Genomic DNA, 19,198 nt, shown 5'->3' with positions numbered 1-19,198 from the left:
AAAGCAACCACTAGCATCATTTTTTATCAAAATTTGTTTTAGTTTACTCCACTTCCTATTCGTTCCTTTTGTATGCTGAACTGAAAGTAGAACTGGTTAAGCATTTAAAAGAACCTTGTTGTGGTTTTTAATACATGTTGCAGTTTTTAAGCGGCACTACAAAGATACCCCTTATAAAGCAACACGTATTCAACAATGTTTTGTTGCAAAATTTTGCTTCATTGCTATGCAACACTGCCTTCTAATCTGAAAAATCTGACAGATATCACAACACTCATATGCTTATAAAGCACATGTTTCATAATAACTAGATGAACTATATACATGCTCTCCTTTTTATTGATTAGTTGGTTTAGCCCCTAAACTATCTTATATTATCTAAAAGAAGGCAGGCATAATTAGTTTTCCTGCAATTTTTGTTAGTTCTCTGTATTGTTTTTGTTGATTTTTTATCTATTCTTCTATATCCACTCATGCAGTAGCAGTACGTATGTACAATATTTTTGAATGCAGCTCCAGGAATAGGAACGTTTCCCGCAAAAAAAGGAATAGGACTGTACTCCTCCCAAAAGACAAAAGCAAGAGTAAGTATTGCTTCTCACATCCTATAGAAAATAATCTCACAAATCAATTTTTCCCTTGAAATATTTACGGTTGCAAATATTCATCTTATGCAGCAATGCAGACAATAAAAATCCAGCACCAACAATGAATAGCCGGAGTAAACAAAACAAGCAGACCAAATCATGACGGCCCTTGAGGAAGGGTTGCAGTGTCGAGGAGCAGCAGGCATGTAAATCTGACTGCAATTCGTGTATGTCTCTTCCTATTTATCTGTTGTTCAACTGTGTTATTTGTGTACTACGACAAATTTGAGTAATTGTCGGTCATGTAGCTAATGTAGGCGCAGCTTCATGAACGTCTGCCAAGGTTCTTAGTGAGGGCTTCCTCTAAGATGCTTTCAGATTTTTGATTATCTAGCATATATATGCAGTGAAGATGTCTCTCCTTTTTGGTACCGCTCTGAATAGGACACATGGTGTTCTTGTTCTGTTAGATAATTTTATTCTTGTGTAGTTTGATTTAAAAGATGATAGGTCAGAATGACAGAATGTGATTAGTTTTGCTTTTCCTGCTGCTACACATGATTTTACTTTTACTTTTGTTTTTGATTGTTTCTTTTTCAGTTTCTTAAGGCTAGAACACTACAGTGATTGATTATGCACCTGAAGGATTGATGAAGCTGCTTGGACTGAATTTCTCTTTAAAATACATGGTGATTGTTTGGGATGATTGGGCAAAAATAGTTGGGAATTGGTTTTTTATTACATGCAAAACTTCAAGCCTTGGGGTCTTGCTGACATTTGTTGTTTCAAGTTTAGACCTTTTTCACCGCTGACTATACTCTCAAGTTCAGGTCACGGTGGATGGTTTGAGAGGAGGAAGGCAGAGCAGAGACAAACGACGCATTCCATCATGCATGTGTGTGAATTTGTATCGTCCTACTATTGTGTTGCTTTGTTTTACAGTAATAAATAAAGAGATGAATCAGATTTTCTTTGGTTCGTTAGCAAAATTTTACACATCAAGTATTTTATACATAGCTAGAAAAGTGTACCATCTGATTATTGTTTTATACACAGTTGCTTGATTCTTTTTGTTCCTTTATAGGCCTCTGATCCTGTCTGCAGTGTGTGGCTAGGTTGTTCGTCCACCTAGGCCGTAGGTTCTTTTCTTCCTGCCGACGGCAGGTACAAGACTCAATCAATGGTTAATGGACAAGCACTATATACACCATCCATCTATGCTAATATAGCCTGTTTTTTAAAACCAATGTATGCTATTACCAAGTGATCTGAATATTTTCTTTTAAGCATGAACTTTCATGTAATGGAATATAAGTATCTTTAAGTTGATTCTAAATCAATCTCATACACATGCTTTGAATGCTTGGCTCGCTTTCGCTTTTTGCGCCATGGTCAAACATGCAGCGATGACTTTGTCTAATATTTATCACTTCAAAATGTGTCTGAAAAATATTAATGTACACTCTCTCAATACATGGCTTGCTTTTGGCCTTTGCGCCATTGGCGCAACTGGTCATCTAGTTGGTGGAACAAGCACACAAGCAAATAAGCAAACCAGGTTCAGGCAAAACATATGTTCAAAAGCATTGCGACTTAAACTGAGACTATAGTCTATAAGAGTAAGGGGAGGAGATCTACTGCTTCATGACAAGTTGCACCATCAAACTGGTTGGTCTCTCCTAGATTGGATTAGAACGAGAAGTCAGCGAGAAACTGCGTGCAAGCGTCCTTCAGCATGCTGCAACAATGCTGCTCCGCGAACGCTAGTGTGTTGGCCACGGATTCCATATCGATTTGCCCGCACAACGCCTCCTCGCAGACCAGCTTCAACTTCTCCAGCTTGTACCTGTCTGCTGCCACGAGCAGCGGCTTCGCCATCTTGGCCAACGTCCCTTCCTCCTCTATCTCTTGCGGCAACTTGTCGGTGTAGATGAAGTAGAGCAGGGCTTTGAATACGTCGGCATCAATTCCATCGACACGTATATTTGTTGGCATCAATTCCTCCTTGAAGACAGGAGACCGGGCAGCGAGCATCGACCTGTTCGCCGGGAAGGTCACCCCGCCGACCTGTATCTCCATGTCAGGGTTAGCCCCCTCTTTGGACTCTGAGCGGACCTCCGTTGGTTCTCGGTGCAGCTCCTATGGTGGCACAGTTGTAGTCGTGGATGCCATCCCGTCACGGTACTCGATGGTGCGCATGTCAAGGACGGTGACGTCACAGACGATTATCAGAGATCCGTCCTTGAGGTGCTTCTTGTCGTCCAGGTCTTCAACCTTCATGAAATCACTCCAGCCCCACATGATACCTTTGCCGATCGAGAAAGTTTGAGCATCACCTTTGCTCTCATCATCGATTTCTTCCGACAATTGGGCATGACCTTCGGTCCACAATAGCTTCCCGGTGTGGTCAAGGATGCTCATGCGGAAATCCGGTGTGGCGTCACCGGTGCGGTCAAGGCTGGCGTGCTCGAGGTATAGGCCGATGAAGCCCTCGTATCCCTCTTCGCCGTTCGGGTAGCACCTGATACGCCAGTCGTGTCCACCAACTCGAAACATTTTCTGATTCGATCTTCGCGCCGTTTCCAAACATCTTTTGGATTTGCTTGAACTGCTCGATCCTATACAGGTAGGAGCCCGTCACCGGCCTCACGACGAAGGTGCCGGTGGAGAGGTGGTGTCGGCCGGCAGCACGGAGGGATGACACGAGCGCCGACATCGACATGATCTCATCGGATCGATCCATCGAGGAGACGATTCGTATCGTGCCTTTTTTTGCCTCTTTGTTTTTCAGGTGTGCTTGATCAATCTCTGGGTCTTACAGTATCACGTCTATATGGGTGTATATATATAGCACAGATCCAATGACCAGAGAACCGACTCGAACTTGACGTGTCATCAAATACCTTTTTTTTCAGGGAAGTGTCATCAAATACTATTGGTAAGGCAAAGTCTTAGACGGACAGGAACACGTGGTACATTGTATACCAACTCAAACTCAGGTTATGATTCTTAAAAGAAAAAAACTCAAACTCAGGTTAGCATCCAGAACGTGTATGGATTTATTTATTTTCGGCTCAGATTTTTTAGGACTTCCAATCGAACGCTGTTTTGGCCGTCGGATCAAACGCACGCATCCAAAAGCACTTTTGGCAGCCACGATTTTTTGGGATCGTTTGATTCAGGAACAATGCAAGAGAACTGGATGGATCGATGGATTCTGAGTTTGCGCGGTAACGTTACATAATCTCATTCTCACACCAATCAGTTTTCCTGAGATTCATGTTGCAGGGTCCACCATAGATCTATATATTTGCATGTCTCATAGATCTCATCACGTGTCAACTAAAGTAAGGGCATCTCTAAGGTGGACCCGCAAACGCGGAAGCCATCCGACGCGGACATGTATCGGTTCGCGGCGCAGTCTGGACGTAATTTCCCCCACAAACTGGGGGGGGGGGGGAGGGGGGCTTGCGTGAGTCCGGACCGATCCCACGCCCGCTTCCGGCCGCCTTGGCCCACCAAAGCCCCCACCCGCTCATCCTGCGCTTTCCATCGCACGCCTGGCGCCGCTTGCCACACCGTATTCATGTCGGCCTAGAGCTTGCAGCGGCCGGCATTGATGCCGTGATTTGACCGGACGGACGGCGCAGACGGACGCGACCTCTTGGGCATCGCCGCCGCTTCAATGCAGACTACGCGTTCCGAGAAACCAACTCCGGCCACTGCGCCGTATTGAAGCGGGCTGACCGCCCTCCGCCAGGGACGAAGCTTCCTTGTAGGCACTGGGGTCAATTGACCCCAGTGAAATTAGAAATTTCTTCACTAATTTTGCACTAAACACTATCTATTTATTGTAGATGACCCCACTCCATAGACACGACCCCAGCAAACTTTTTTTCCAGCTTGCCCTGGCCGCGACTATTTAAGCCGCGCTCCGCCTGCCCTAGCCGTGAATATTTAAGCCGCGCTCCGCCTACCCTGGCCGCGACTATTTAAGCCGCGCTCCTGCGTCGTCTAGATCCGCACCCTCCCGAGCACCGCACCGTCCTCCCCCCCTTGTCGATCCCTTCCACCTCTCCGAGCCCAGCGGCGATGCTGAAGTCCTGGTTCCCCGTGCCGGCAGGCGGCACTGGTGGAAGTTTGTCATTAGGCGGATTGTGGCATCGCCGCCCTCGCTCACCTGGACCATCCGCATCCAAGGTGGCGGGCTCCTCCGGCGAGGAGGAGATAGTCCTCTCCTCGGGCGACGAGGAGGACCAATAACAGTAGTGGCCATGTCTACTCTCGGAGGTGGCTCTAACGGACAAAGAATTCGTCCACAGATGAGATCATGACGGAGCGCTCGCTCCGTCAGATGGGCCCGGCTCCACTGTCGCTGGCGCACGTGAAGGAGGAGCCAGTGTCAACTAGATAGTAGCCCACGGAGGATAGATATGGTGTTGACAAAGGTAGCCCACGGAGGATAGATACCATCAACTAGATAGCAGTCCATGTTATACTCATGCCATTGACAATATAGGGTAAGGAGGAGATTTTCCTTCAGTCAACCCCGCAAACAATGATAATCGTTGCAGCACATTGATGTCATTGTGAGACCCGGGCATGCCAAAGAAAGCGTGCCAAATCCAAATATCATGTGATGCAACTACTTTAAGAATGATAGCAAAAAGGCCTGTGTGTTGCAACGGGCGAAAAAATACCACACGCTCTTAATGTACAAAAAATGTTCTATAATATGAGAATTCGCAGCTATTTCTTAAATACATGAAGAGTTAAAAAGGTTGTTAAAAAGATACAAGTTTTTTAATCATAAAAAGAGATATTTTTTGTCTGGAAAAGAACATTTTTTATGGTCTCATGTTGGCGCAGGTACTTCCGCCCCTATTTCATCAGTACCGGTATGAAAAAAGACGGATGATTCATTGTTGATTAATATTGCAGCCTAGATAATATTTTTTTAAATTTTTAACAGGTAAAATAACACCATATTTAGATTCTACATATTTTTATAATCAAATTTTATATATAATATGTTAAATTTGGACTTACGATTTAAAAGATATGAGTATTTTAAAAAACATTTGATATGTACCGCGGGTTTAATGCCAGAAACATGAGGGGTTTTTCTAAAAATAGCATGACGGACTAAGAATACATATTTCTTTCCGTACCGGTATGAAAAAAGACGGATAATTCATTGTTGATTAACATTGCACCCTAGATAGTATTTTTTTAAAATTGTTAACAGGTAAAATAACACCATATTTGGATTCTACATGTTTTTCTAATCAAATTTTATATATAATATGTTAAATTTGGAGTTACAATTTAAAAGATATGAGTATTTTAAAAAACATGTGATATGTACCGCGGGTTTAATGCCAGAAACATGACGGACTATGAATACCTATTTCTCTTATTAGTAGGTATAGATGGTGGGTTTCTTAACATGACCGTGATATTTCCCTTGTAAAGCCTTCGGGTAGTTCTTCCATTTTCAATGCATGAACTCAAGAGATCCAAGCAAATTTGGCCACCCTCTTGCTTTCGAGATTGCTAAGAGCCTCTCGGTGTCTACCACAGTTGGTTCTCTCAGGTACTGAGGTCCAAACACCTCGACCACGATAGTTGCAAACCTGATCATGGCATCTCCATATGTGCTCTCAAACATCCGTAGGTAGTCGTCCCACGAATCAGCAGTCATGTCATATGCAAGCATCCACAGTGTGGCCGTGCACTTATAGTAACCAGAGAAACAATTCCTCCCCACAACGTCTTTCTTCAAGATAAAGAGTCATCAAAGGACGGGACGCCATGGTAGAGATGATCGAAGAAATTTTTTCGCATCCGGAAGTACCGCTGAAAATTGTCAGCGAAGAGGGCATCCATGGCAAAGTAGCCACCCATCAGTGTCACATGGCCACGTGCCCGGTTGCGGTTTAGCAGTTGATGGACCTTGTCGATCCCTTGAAATTGAGAGCATGCTCCTCCGCACGCCCCACGCCTGCGAGCACCGCCTGCATCATCGCCATCTCATCCGTGTAGTCCTCCTCGTCGGATGAACCGTCAGATGACTCAACATAGTGCTCGTATATGTACTCCATATCTGAATAATTGCTAAAAAGAAGATGTGACCAAAAAAATTAGTTCGGGCAATTCACGAAACAGTTGTCGGGATGCTGAGCATCGTAGGAGCGGATGGCACCTGTGCAGCGATCGGAGGAGAGTTGTGGAATGGTGGCGAGGACAAGCGGCATGGAGCCCAGGTGTACCGTTGGAGGTGACGGATTCATCGAGTTCAGGGCAGGGGTGTGTCATGCTGGCTAGGGTGGTGGAGTGGCGGCGAAGGAAGGAGATGAGGGAAAATAGGAGGATGAAGGCAAGGGGTCTGGAAGGGTTTTTTGGTGGGGTTTCGGGTGGGCCGGGGGTGTCGGAGTCCTATGTGGCTACTGTTCAGACTACCGTAAAGCCCCCAGTTTGCTTCGTGTTTTTCGGAAAAAGTACGTCCGGACCGCTTGGCGAACCAATATAGGCCCGCGTTGGATGACTAAACACGTTCGAACCGCGTAGTCCGAATGGTTGTGGGCGGTTTGAGGGTCCGCTTTGGAGATGCCCTTACAACCATCGATACAACACTACAAAGTAAGAGGAAAAGGCAAAAGAAAAACTTTGGCATGATACAAGGTCCCATGAGCAGCAACAAAGCCCAAAACACATTGACACCGACACACTGGAGCCCTCATACATGAGTGGAGAACCAACACTGCAAAGGGGGCCAAATCGAGAAGGACATTAGTCGTCAAAGGAAGCCTTGCCACCACCATCGTGATGCGGAGCATCCTACGGTCATCCCCATGGACATTTCATCATCAACTTGAACACCAAGTGGACCAATGACGAGAGCCCATGCATGTGATATCGAAACCGAGGTTACCTCTTTCCTCTTCGAGCTCCCTTTGGATTCACATAAGAAATGGATTCTACCTCAATTAGAAACTTTGTGCATGACTAGGTATCGAGGAGAAGATCATGATGGCAAGAGCCTCAAGAAAAAGGAGAAGGCAGAGCTCCAAGACATGAAGCACCAGAGGCTCTCTGGACACCCCGGGTGCCCGCACCGTCCACCCACGGGTGCCTACACCGCCACCCCCGGGTGCCCGGCCCCGCCAGCTGCTAATGGCACTGGCCCTCTGAGCCGTCCGGGTGCCCCAAATCGGCCACCCCCGGGCACCCGGACCCCGGGCAAGTTTTTGCCCAATCCCCTGACCACCCGGGGCGCCTGCACCACTTACGCCCGGGCACCCGGACCCCCCGGGCCACTTTCCTACCCACCTCTCTGACCACCCCGGGTACCCACACCCTCCCACCCTCGGGTGCCCGCACCCTCAGTTTTTAGCCCAACTCCAAAAACTGTTTCGGCCATAACTAATTCATCCGGAGTCCGATTTTCGCGTTCTTTAGCTCGTTTTGTAGCTATTGACATCCTCCATCCAAAAACAATACCACCGCGACAATTTGAATCCATCAAAATTTTGGTATTTTGGCATCTTTGCCTAGGCCATCCACCATATCATCCGCAAAACCACCATAGCTTTCCGCAACCTAACCCATTTTGATCCATATAGCATTTGTGGTTGCTTGAGTGGTGACTTGAGTATCCTAAGGTGTTTCGGCTACTTAGGGATAGTTGCTTCTTCATCAACCACCACCAGCACTTCCGCATTGCCAACTTCGAAACCACCTCCGCTTTTCGCTACCACCTTTTGACATTTGCCTTTGGAGATTTTGAGTTTGCGGTTTTTCCGTTTCCTTGGGTGTTTCGGCTACCTAGGAACGGTTCGACATCGACAACACTGCCGCTCAACTTCGTCAAGGATTCGTCATCGACCATTTTCACCATTTTGACACCCTAACCGTAAGCAAGAACAGTAACCTCTATATCATCGTGGTATCGTGGTATCCCATCATTGTACATCCTTCTTGCCATAGTATTGCTAACCCCAAGCCATTTTGCGTCACTTGCCTATCGAGACTAACCATTTGAGTATTGCCGGCAACGTTACTTGTGCATATTAGTGATCCGTACCTTCCATTGCATACATAGCATATAATCTTGGTATCCTCATCTTGGTATCATCATATCATCTCTTGTGTCACAAGATTGTTCCCGCATATACACAATTGCTATCTTGGTTTGTGCATTTCACATAAGTGGCCATATAAAAAAAGAATAAGCTTTTAAGCACAAAGAAAAAAACAAAAAGCTTGTAAGCGATAGCCATAGCATCGCCACGTTGCATATCATACTACCATATTGATCATCTTGGATCATCGTGTGCGACACACCGGAACATCATACATATATAGCATACTTGGATAGAAATGTTGGGAAACGTTGCATGGAGAACAAAAAATTGTCTATGCACATGCAATGATCTATCCATGGAGATGCATAGCAACGAGGGGAGAGTATGCCTACGTACCCTCGTAGACCGTAAGCGGAAGTGTTTGGCAACGCGGTTGATGTAGTCGAACTTCTTTGCGCTCCAACCGATCAAGTGCCAAACGCATGGCACCTCCGTGTTCTGCACACGTTCAGCTCGGGGACGTCCTCCGCCTTCTTGATCCAGCAAGATGGCGAGGTAGTAGATGAGTTCCGACAGCACGACCGCGTGGTGACGATGATGGTGATGTGATCTTTGCAGGGCTTCGCCTAAGCACTACAAAAATATGACCGAGGAGTAAATGGTGGACGGGGGCGCCACACACGGCTGAGACAATGTTGTCTCCTTGTCGGGCGCCCGCTCCCCACATATATATAGGTGGGAGGGGGGAGGAGGCAGCCTATGGCAATCAGGGCGCGCTCCAAGGGGCTGGCCACCGGCCCTTGGGCTCCTGCCCTCCTGCGCCCCCCTTTCCTTGTATGAAGAAGGGGGAAGGAAAGAGGGGGGGGGGAGATGGAAGGAAGGGGGAGTCCTACTCCACACTTTCCTTTCCCTTCCCCTCTTTCCTTCTCCTCCTCAGAGGGACGACCTCTATAGGGGCACACCAGCCCCTAGTGGGCTGGTGTGTTCCCTCTCTTTGCCCATAAGGCCCATATCTTTGCCGGGGGTGCCCAAAACTTCTTTCCAGTGACCCAATAAATACCCAGTACCATTCGAAACACTTCTGGTGTTTGAATACCATCGTCCTATATATCAATCTTTACCTCTCGACCATTTCGAGACTCCTCGTCATATTCGTGATCTCATCCAGGACTCCGAACAACATTTAGTCACCAAATCACATAACTCATATAACACTATATCGTCAACGAACGTTAAGCGTGCGGACCATACGGGTTTGAGAACTATGTAGACATGACCGAGACACCTCTCCGATCAATAACCAATAGCGGAACCTGGATGCTCATATTGGCTCCTACATATTCTACGAATATCTTTATCGGTCGAACCGTTATGACAACATACGTAATTCCCTTTGTCCATCGGTATGTTACTTGCCCGAGATTCGATTGTCGATATCTCTATACCTAGTTCAATCTTGTTACCGGCAAGTCTCTTTACTCGTTCCATAATACATCACCTCGTGACTAACTCCTTAATCGTTTGCTTGCAAGCTTATGATGTGTATTACCGAGAGGGCCCAAAGATACCACTCCGATACTCAGAGTGACAAATCATAATCTCAATCTATGCCAACTCAACAAACACCTTCGGAGATACCTGTAGAGCATATTTATAATCCCAGTTACCTTGTGATGTTTGATAGCACACAAGGTATTCATCTGGTATCCGGGAGTTGCATAATCTCATAGTCGAAGGAATATGCACTACTGCAGGACGCTGCTAACGCGACACTACGATCAGAGACCCTTTGACGGAACTATCTGCGATGCATTAGTTGCAAACGGGGATGTAAAAAGACCATAAAAAGATGCAAAACATTTGCAATGGCGGAGACATCAAACACGGTTCAGATTTTAGTTATGTGTGCGATGCGAGGCATACGGTTGATCCATATGAACTATTTGCGATTAGACAGAACAACAGAAATGGGCAGCCATATCAATGTGTGTGTGATATACGGAATACAGTTCGCTCTGATGAACCATTTGCTATTAGGGAAAGCAACAGAAACTGTCAGCCAGATCAAGGTGTGTGTGATATACAACATACGGTTCACTCGGACAAACTGTTTTCGATTAGGGAACATAACAGAAACGGTTCAACTTAACAAGATGTGTGTGATATGCGGCAGACAGTTCACATAGATGAACTGTTTGCGATGAGCCAAAAAAATACAAATGATTCGTGTAAACAAGATGTGTGTTATACGCGGCAAACATCCCACTCGGATGAACTATTTGCGATGAGAAAATATAACACAGATGATTACTAGAGTTAATTCGTGTGCGATTCTGTGTGTACTAAAAACTTTGAAATGCGTACTAGTTGCTTGCGATGGCTAGGAGTATCGCACATGATGCATGTGCGAGTACTCGTGTGCAATAATTAGTAAGTTACACATACGTTTCCTTATGTTAACACGTGTCCGGTAACACGTGACACCACATATGGTTGTCGGGTTGTGTGCTCAAGTCCTCCTGCGCTCCAGTGAAGGCGTCCCGCACTCCAGCAAAGGCTTCCCGCGCATCACAGGGGTGAATTGTAAAATCCCCAATCCCCTAGCCAACTGCTAGCTATAAATAACCACAGCAGTGGCCACCGGTGGCGACTTTCTACTGATCCACTTGCTAGATAGTTACCCACACATACCGGCATACCCCCAACGGCCGACGACATGATGGAGTTGCGCGTCGGGAACGGGCATCGGGGATCATAGTTTAGGTTAATTAATTATACCTCCAGAGCCAGATGATTACGACACTGGAGGTATAATTAATTAATATAATCTAAGATCCAATAACTAAAGCTTCCCAACGTGATCATGCGCCAGCCCCAACCACTAGCAGAGCACGCGCGGAGGGACGATGCGACCAGAGCGAGACTTGGCGCCTAAACGGCGAGTAGAGCGCGCAGAGGTACGTGACCCGAGGGCGCCTAAACGGCGAGTAGAGCACGCGGAGGCACGCGAGCAGAGCGCACCGCGGCTGCCTAAATAGCGAGCAAGCACATGCATAATTATTGCATATAGCAGATGAACATACCCGGGAATAGCCGTCCAACAATATTATTTTTGATGACATGCATTAATATATTCTTAGTTAAATCTAAGGTCAAAGTTTGGTACTACAAAATATGAAGGGGGACAATAAAGAATAAACAACGACAGTGGTAGTACCTATACGAACACAGACGCGCAGTATGAAAGAAAATGTGGGTCAAACCCTAGTTGAAAAGGGCAACAATGTCAACCTCCACCTTACAAAAGGTACAAAAGCACAAGGATTAATTGTTCATCAGGTTTACACATAACCCAGATTGAGAAGGGCAATAACATCTAACTCAACCAAAGTTTTTGGCAGTCACAACCAAATGGATCGGTGCAATCCACAAAATCAAGATCCCGATACAAAAGATCTACTGGTCCATGATGACGACAAGTTGTTGTAAATATAAGCCGAGGACTATCAGAAGCCCTTAGGTCCACCTGAAACTTCTTTCTATGTTGTCCCACATACAGTTACATGAAAAATTTCTTGTTGAAAAACATAATCCTCATGGATAATAGCGCCCTCACATTCAACATGAAGAATGTGACAAAGCTAGTGTTTGCACTGTTGGATGCATATCGCTCCAGTGTTACTATCTTCAAACGAATGTCTTGAGATATGAGAAAACCCCGGTGCTTCTTGAACCATCGATTGGTTATACCTTTTTCTCCATTTGTTAGTGACTAAATAGAGGTGAAGATTGAAAACAGTTAATGTCTAAAAAAGATTATGTTGAAAGAGCGATAGCAGAACGATTAATTATAGTACATTATATATGGGCTTTCAATGTGAGTGAAATCATCACCTTTATATATGAATTCTCCAGACATGGAAAGCATTGCGGCAAGGCAATGATGATGTTGAGATCAAAACACCACATACTGATATATAAGGTCTTGACAGAATCCACCACCACTGATAGGATGGACAAGCTCTTCATTGAGCATAGAACATAATATTAGCACTTAAATTGTACTCCAAGATGACAAACAAAAAATGCAAATTACAAAAGTGTACATGAATAATATACAGTACCTCAATAGGTGTGGAGGTAAACACCATCTCAAACCATTTAAATGGATCATGAATTGCACCCAAGGTCTCCAGTTTAGGCATAGAGACCACAGTTATTTGCGAAGGTGCATAACAACAATCAAGGAGCAACCTTTGAAGTGAAGGGGCATCTTCGATGATGAGCTCCTGTCCTTCAAAACAAATTCCAATGCTTACAAGGTGAGGCGACTTTCTTTTGAGACAAGGGATATGGATTCCATTTCCAAAAACAAGCACCAAACGCTCCAGGTCAGGGCAATTGGAGTGCATGATGCTATGCAGTGAGGCCTCCAACAGATGAACCAACACAAGCGCAAGGTTTTTTAGTAGTGGGAGTCAAAGCATTTGTATCAGATTGTCTACTAGATGGCACCGGGTCAAGGTGGCGGTGTGGAGAGAGAGGAGGAAAACCATGAGATGGGAATCGGTAGTGAGGGCACTAATGCAGCTCTTGGTGGTAACCTATCACTGTAGTAATGGTAGAACTCAAGCTGCTGGAGTTTATTGAATTGACGGGATGTCAGCCCGACGGCCATCGTGTAGGGTATGTCCAGCAGGTAGCATGCCGGGATGCAGATGCGTTGAACGGAGCCCTAGTGGAAGGAGATGATGGCTTCGAGGAGTTCAGAATCATCATCGATAGATAGCTGACGACAGTCGAGATTAAGAGGCGCGGCGCGCCATAGAGTGCGCCACCGGGATGCGAGGACTTGTGTGCGACAGCCATCCTTGGTGGGGAGAAGGGAGATGATTGAGGGAGTCCTGGATTAGGGGGTCCTCGGACAGCCGGAATATGTACTTGTGCCGGACTATTGGACTATGAAGATACAAGATTGAAGACTTTGTCCCGTGTCCGGGTGGGACTCTCCTTTGCGTGGAAGGCAAGCTTGGCAATTCGGATATGTAGATTTCCTTCTCTGTAACCGACTCTGTGTAACCCTAGCCCCCTCCGATGTCTATATAAACCGGATGGGTTAGTCTGTAGGACAAGGACAATCATAATCATAGGCTAGCTTCTAGGGTTTAGCCTCTACGATCTCGTGGTAGATCAACTCTTGTAGTACTCATATCATCAAGATCAATCAAGCAGGAAGTAGGGTATTACCTCCATACAGAGGGCCCGAACCTGGGTAAACATTGTGTCCCCCGCCTCCTGTTACCATTAGCCTTAGATGCACAGTTCGGGACCCCCTACCCGAGGTCCGTCGGTTTTGACACCGACATTGGTACTTTCATTGAGAGTTCCACTTTGACGTCGAAAAAGTTTTGATGGCTAGCCTTGTTATCAAGGACAACATCACCTCTGGTGGAGCCCTGGCTTTAGGCCAAACCCTCCGGCTAGGCGGCTTCGTCATGACCGCCCGTTCGGCCGCCGCGCCAATGATGACTTCTCAGGTCATCAAAAACAGCCTCCATGTCAATTTGGAATACACCGAGCAGATGGATCCAATGGAGCTCTCGTCCTTGAACGAGCTCTTGGATCGCATCACCGCCTTGGGAGTCGCTATGGACTATGATCGGATCGGGCTTAAACCTGGCCAAAGAGAGATTAACTCTCCGCCGGTCACCCATCAGATAGCGGTGGTGGAGAAGCAATGCAACGATTCTTCCTCTATTTTGAGGACGAACTATGTACGGATTCTCGAGCTCTCTGAGCCAGATACCCGTCTGCGGGAGGACATGACCCAAGCTCCGAACTTAGAATCGGACAGCGGGCCAAAAAAATTGGGCAACATCCTGGAACCCGAACTGCCAAGTTCGGAAGCTCCTCTACCCCTGGGTCTCAGATCGGGTCAGGGTTCGGAATTAAATCTACCCACCCACCCACCCAGATACAAGCGATCTTTCCCACATTAGACAACAATCCCAAGAGACAGTACATCACCTTTGGGCTAGATTCCTCATTGTAATGAGCAAGGTCAAGGACTGTCGCGAGGAAGACGCAATCTCATTCTTTTGCAAAAAATGCACGGACAAGGGAATCCTTAACACCATAAGTCGCCGTGACATAGCACACTTCACTGACTTGGCGGCCATAGTACAGAAGTACTGTGCGATGGAAAGAGCCTGGAAAACCCAAGCAAAATTTTGGGATCCTCCGGCTCTCACTAAACCCCTCGTCCGAACTAAAAGGGTGCACTCTTGCAAGTCACCCGATCCAATTACAAAGAAACCAAAGCCCACTACAGGGCGTGGAACCGTATTGGAGGGATGGCTCAATGGGCCATGCAAAATTCACACCACACCAGATACCATACCAATACACAGCCTTAGAGCATGTTGGATACTTCGGCAGGTGGCCAAGAGCGGCGAGGATCTCCTGATTAATGATACCGCAGAGCATCATCCCGCAGAAAACAACGATACAGTATTGACAGTCTTCGAGACTTTTGCCTCAAATAACAAGCGCAAGAGAGCACTTCGCAGCCTCGCCAAAGTCTGGCATGTTGCAACAATAAATCCATGGAACGACAGCCATAATCTTCAATGCCAGTGACGAACCTCAATTCTGAACAGTCCGAGCACCAGCCGCTTTGGTCCTTAGTCCAATTGTGGATGGCTTCCGGCTTACTAAAGTGCTCATGGACGGTGGCAGCAGATTAAACCTCATCTATGAGGAAACTCTCAACAAAATGAAAATAGACAAGAGCCGCATTGAGCAAAGCAGCACGACCTTCAGAGGAATTATCCCTAGTCAGGAGGCACGATGTGTGGGAAAAATCACACTAGATGTGGTATTTGGCACACCGGAGAATTACAGGTCCGAAGATATCACATTCCAAGTGGCCCCGTTCAGTAGCAGATAACATGACCTTTTAGGGCGGGATGCATTCACGAGCTTCCACTACAAAAAAATACACTTCCGAGATGATACGTGTTTGTCACAGTAGGTCGCGTTTTTTGTCATGCATGTACATCCATGACAAATTTATGACAGAATCAAGATAGTCATACCTGTGCTGTCGTAGAAGTGTTCCATGACATTACCAAAATTATCATCACGGAAGTGTCCACTTCCATGACGATAAATCGTGCGTCACAGAAGTGCTTTCATCAAGGGTGACCGACACGTGGCATCCACCGTAACGGAACACCGTTAAGCTATCATGTCGGATTTTGGATCCGATAACCCGTTAACAGCCACGACCAATGCCGATTTTCCACGTGTAAAATTCTCATTGGCTGACGGATCCATGTGTCAGCTCCGCGTTGGCACAGGTGTCACTCATCCAACGGTTGAGATGGGCCTATGATATGTTGACACGTGGACCGGCCCAAAAGTGGCCCACAAAGTTTAAATGGGCCGGCCCAACCGAAGGCCCATAAGATTTAGCGGACCATAATGGGCCGGCCCAGCTAAAGGCCCACCAAATTTAGCTGACCATAATGGGCCGGCCCAGCTAAAGGCCCACAAGATTTTGCGGACCACAATGGGCCGGCCCAGCTAAAGGCCCACAAGATTCTGCAGACCATAATGGGCCGACCCAGCTAAAGGCCCAACATTCTCTGTCAAATCGGCCCGTCAACGGCCTGGTCTAAACTTGTCATCAATGCGGCCCATGGTCACTTCTGGCCCATTAACAGTCCGCTAAGTAATTGGGCCGAATTACGGCCCAGTGTATTTTCGGCCTGTTAAAGGTCCGGCTTCATTTGGGCCCATTTACAGGCCATCAAAACTTTCGGCCCATAAACGACCGTGAAAGATTTGGGTCATATTCGGCCATGTCTGTCATTCAGCCTGTTAGGGGCCCACTATAGATTTGGCCCACTTTCGGCCTGTTGTCATTTCCGGCCCGTTAACGCCGGACATAAACCATGGGCCATATGTGGCCCAATGTCATATCGGGCCCATTAACGGCCCATATAAAAATGACGATAATCTAGCCCGACCGAAGTTCCGGCCTGTTAAAGGACCGTGTATTAGGTCGGCGCATTTACGGCCCGTCCGAATTTTGGCCTGTCAAATATCCGCATCGTAAATGGGCCACCATTTCGGCCTGCTAAGTCCAGTGGGTTATTTGGCACAATTAGGGCCCAATCTCACTTTCGGTCTATTAAAGGCCCATGTTTTTTTATGGGCTCGACATATTTACACCTGTAAACGGCCTACTTTTACTAAGGGCCCAAATTATGTTTAGGCCTATTAAAGGCCCACTATAGGCACAGGCCTACCAGAAAAATTTGAAAGCTTATGCTAATTTAAGCCTAGATATTTTTAGTGGGCTACATGCCAATTTCGGCCCGTAATCGTTTTTAGCCCAATTGGAATGGGCCCGACGAATGTTGGCATGTTGGGCTCCTACGAAGCTTTCATCCAAATACTGTTGGAAATATGCCCTAGAGGCAATAATAAAAGTATTATTATATTTCTTTGTTCATGATAATTGTCTTTTATTCATGCTATAACTGTATTATCCGGAAATCGTAATACACGTGTGAATACATAGACCACAATATGTCCCTAGTAAGCCTCTAGTTGACTAGCTCGTTGTGATCAACAGATAGTCATGGTTTCCTGGCTATGGACATTGGATGTCGTTGATAACGGGATCACATCATTAGGAGAATGATGTGATGGATAAGACCCAATCCTAAGCATAGCACAAAGATCGTGTAGTTCGTTTGCTAGAGCTTTTCCAATGTCAAGTATCTCTTCCTTAGACCATGAGATCGTGTAACTCCCGGATACCGTAGGAGTGCTTTGGGTGTATCAAACGTCACAACGTAACTGGGTGACTATAAAGGTGCACTACAGGTATCTCCGAAAGTGTCTGTTGGGTTGACACGGATCGAGACTGGGATTTGTCACTCCGTGTAAACGAAGAGGTATCTCTGGGCCCACTCGGTAGGACATCATCATAATGTGCACAATGTGACCAAGGGGTTGATCATGGGATGATGTGTTACGGAACGAGTAAAGAGACTTGCCGGTAACGAGATTGAACAAGGTATCGGCATACCGACGATCGAATCTCGGGCAAGTACAAATACCGTTAGACAAAGGGAATTGTATACGGGATTGATTGAGTCCTTGACATCGTGGTTCATCCGATAAGATCATCGTGGAACATGTGGGAGCCAACATGGGTATCCAGATCCCGCTGTTGGTTATTGACCGGAGAACGTCTCGGTCATGTCTACATGTCTCCCGAACCCGTAGGGTCTACACACTTAAGGTTCGATGATGCTTGGGTTATAAAGGAAGTTTGTATGTGGTTACCGAATGTTGTTCGGAGTCCCGGATGAGATCCCGGACGTCACGAGGAGTTCCGGAATGGTCCGGAGGTAAAGATTTATATATGGGAAGTCCTGTTTTGGTCACCGGAAAAGTTTCGGGTTTTATCGGTAACGTACCGGGACCACCGGGAGGGTCCCGGGGGTCCACCAAGTGGGGCCACCGGCCCCGGAGGGCTGCATGGGCCAAGTGTGGGAGGGGACCAGCCCCAGGTGGGCTGGTGCGCCCCCCCACAAGGGCCCAAGGCGCCTAGGGTTTGGGGGAGGGAGCAAACCCACCTAACTTGGGGGGCAAGTTTCCCCTCTTTCCCCCTTGGCCGCCTCCCTAGATGGGATCTGGGGCTGCCGCACCCCTTGGGGTGGGAACCCTAGGTGGGGGCGCAGCCCCCCCTCTCCCCCTATATATACTTGAGGTCTTGAGGGCTGCCAAGACATGAGAACTTCTCCTCTTGGCGCAGCCCTACCTCTCTCCCTTCTCCTCATATCCCGCGGTGCTTGGCGAAGCCCTGCTGGATCACCACGCTCCTCCATCACCACCACGCCGTTGTGCTGCTGCTGGATGGAGTTTTCCTCAACCTCTCCCTCTCACCTTGCTGGATCAAGGCATGGGAGACGTCACCGGGCTGTACGTGTGTTGAACGCGGAGGTGCCGTCCGTTCGACACTAGGATCTCCGGTGATTTGGATCACGACGAGTACGACTCCTTCAACCCCGTTCTCTTGAACGCTTCCGCTTAGCGATCTACAAGGGTATGTAGATGCACTCTCCTTCCCCTCGTTGCTGGTTTCTCCATAGATAGAGCTTGGTGACACGTAAGAAAATTTTGAATTTCTGCTACGTTCCCCAACAGTGGCATCATGAGCTAGGTCTATTGCGTAGATTCTTTGCACGAGTAGAACACAAAGTAGTTGTGGGCGTTGATTTTGTTCAATATGCTTACCGTTACTAGTCCAATCTTGTTTCGACGGTATTGTGGGATGAAGCGGCCCGGACCGACCTTACACGTACTCTTACGTGAGACAGGTTCCACTGATTGACATGCACTTGGTGCATAAGGTGGCTAGCGGGTGCCAGTCTCTCCCACTTTAGTCGGAACGGATTCGATGAAAAGGGTCCTTATGAAGGGTAAATAGCAATTGGCATATCA

At 46.9% G+C, this 19,198-nt stretch overlaps 1 pseudogene; it reads right to left on the bottom strand.

The window, feature by feature from the left end:
- Positions 1 to 1,151: 1,151 nt before the first annotated feature.
- On the bottom strand, positions 1,152 to 3,303 carry LOC119302582 (annotated as a pseudogene).
- Between the last annotated feature and the right edge of the window lie 15,895 nt (positions 3,304 to 19,198).

Source organism: Triticum dicoccoides, chromosome 1B (assembly GCF_002162155.2).
Source record: "Triticum dicoccoides isolate Atlit2015 ecotype Zavitan chromosome 1B, WEW_v2.0, whole genome shotgun sequence".
In the NCBI taxonomy this organism is placed as follows: Eukaryota; Viridiplantae; Streptophyta; class Magnoliopsida; order Poales; family Poaceae; genus Triticum; species Triticum dicoccoides.
This window is presented reverse-complemented; position numbering and strand designations above follow the sequence as displayed.